Source organism: Nannospalax galili, unplaced genomic scaffold (assembly GCF_000622305.1).
Source record: "Nannospalax galili isolate Female #2095 unplaced genomic scaffold, S.galili_v1.0 scaffold1519, whole genome shotgun sequence".
Lineage (NCBI taxonomy): Eukaryota > Metazoa > Chordata > Mammalia > Rodentia > Spalacidae > Nannospalax > Nannospalax galili.
The window spans coordinates 3,152-4,959 of NW_008342631.1; positions in this window are offsets into that span (position 1 = coordinate 3,152).

Genomic DNA, 1,808 nt, shown 5'->3' on the forward strand with positions numbered 1-1,808 from the left:
AGAAATAAGCATTCCTGACTTAGTGATGTGTTCTTAGTACAATTTACAGAAAATGTTTCACGTTCTGGATTGGATGTAATGGCCTCTGTCAGGTGTTTCTAACTACTTCCAGGAATGTCAAACTTCAGGAGCTAAACTCTTAAATTTGTACTTCTCCCCACACGTGTTCTAACTTCTAAGAATACATCCACATGGACTACAAAGAAAATGAGTGACATTCATCTTCAACTATATCATAAACTACTATAAAATTACACTCATCATGTTTTTAAGAAAGCCACAAATGTCCATACATTAATCAACAGTAACACTGATGATAGATTCATCAAAACTGCCCAAGTGCTAAAGGCAAGAGACCTTACTTGAAGGGTAGGGAACAGATTAGGACTTTTAGAGCAAGCTGAATTCACTACAAATAAAAAGATAATGTTGGGCTGGAGAGACGGCTCAGTGATTAAGAGCACTGACTGCTCTTGCAGAAGATCTGGGTTAGACTGCCAACACCCACGGGGCAGCTACAAACCATCCTTAAGTCCACTTCCAGGGGAATCTGAAGGGAAATCATCTGTGGAGTACAAATAATGGTGGACACGGGGTAACATTTACTGAATATTGTTAAGGAATGTGAAGGTTAAATGTTTTAAATACCTGACTCAGGATAATAAGATGACTCAACTAATGGATACCTTTGAATCCAACCTAGACAACTTGAGCTGCATCTCCAGAATCCACGTGGTGGAAGAGCATCGACTTCTATAAGTTCTCCTTGGACCTCCACAAGTGGACCTTGGTATGTGCACACAAAACACTAAATTTAAATACATGGAAAATTATAAATGTCTGCATTTCTCATTTGATGCCTTTCTTTATTTGAGTCATACAGTGTCCTAGATTACTTTAACTTTATGTGCAACACTCCAAGATATATATAAAATGTAATGCTATACTAAAATATAGGGAAGAAAAAAAATTAGACCCAGATCCCTTTTTTCAATTTTTTTTGAGACAGTCTCCCTATAGGCCCACCTGAATTGGAACGCACTATGAAGACCAGGATGGCCTCAGTCTCATCGAGATCCTCCTGCCTCTGCCCCCCAAGCATTGGCATTCAACACTCGTGCCATCACCCTCAGCCTCATATCATTTTCGAATTTTATTTTACTTTATTTTTCATTTTACATGTATGGACAGCATTGCTGCATATTCATGGACCTATGTGTATATTGCCAGGGGAGGTCAAAAGAAGGCAATAGATCCTTTGGAACTGGAGGTATAGATGGTTGTGAGCCACCATGTGGGTCGTGGGAAATGAGCTTGGGTCCTCTGCAAGACCAACCAATGCTCTTAATTGCTGATCCATCTCTCCAGGCCCCAAGACCCAGAGCTTGTTGAGTAGTTTTCATGATATGCATGGTTTTCTTCCTTAATGTCCTTGCCAACTTTTTCGCTCCCATCAAGATCAAGTGGCATTATGAATGAAAAATAGATAGGAACCTCCCCATTTCCTTTTATGGTTAAAAACTAATTTTACAAAGCAAAGAATGTTGAAAAGAGAAAGAAGCACCAACTTAATTATGATGAGAAACCTATCAGAATAAGAGCAGATTTTGCAACACACAGTATAATCTCCAGAAGGGTAAGGAGCAATTTATTTCAAGTTCTGAAATCAGCCAGATAACTCTATCCAGTAATTCTATCCTTCAGGACTAAAGGAGAACAACCACCTTCCATGGCCACTAATCCAGGACCACACAACATACCTCAAGGAGTTCTACACATTGAAAAGAAAGATGAATAAATACATCCAT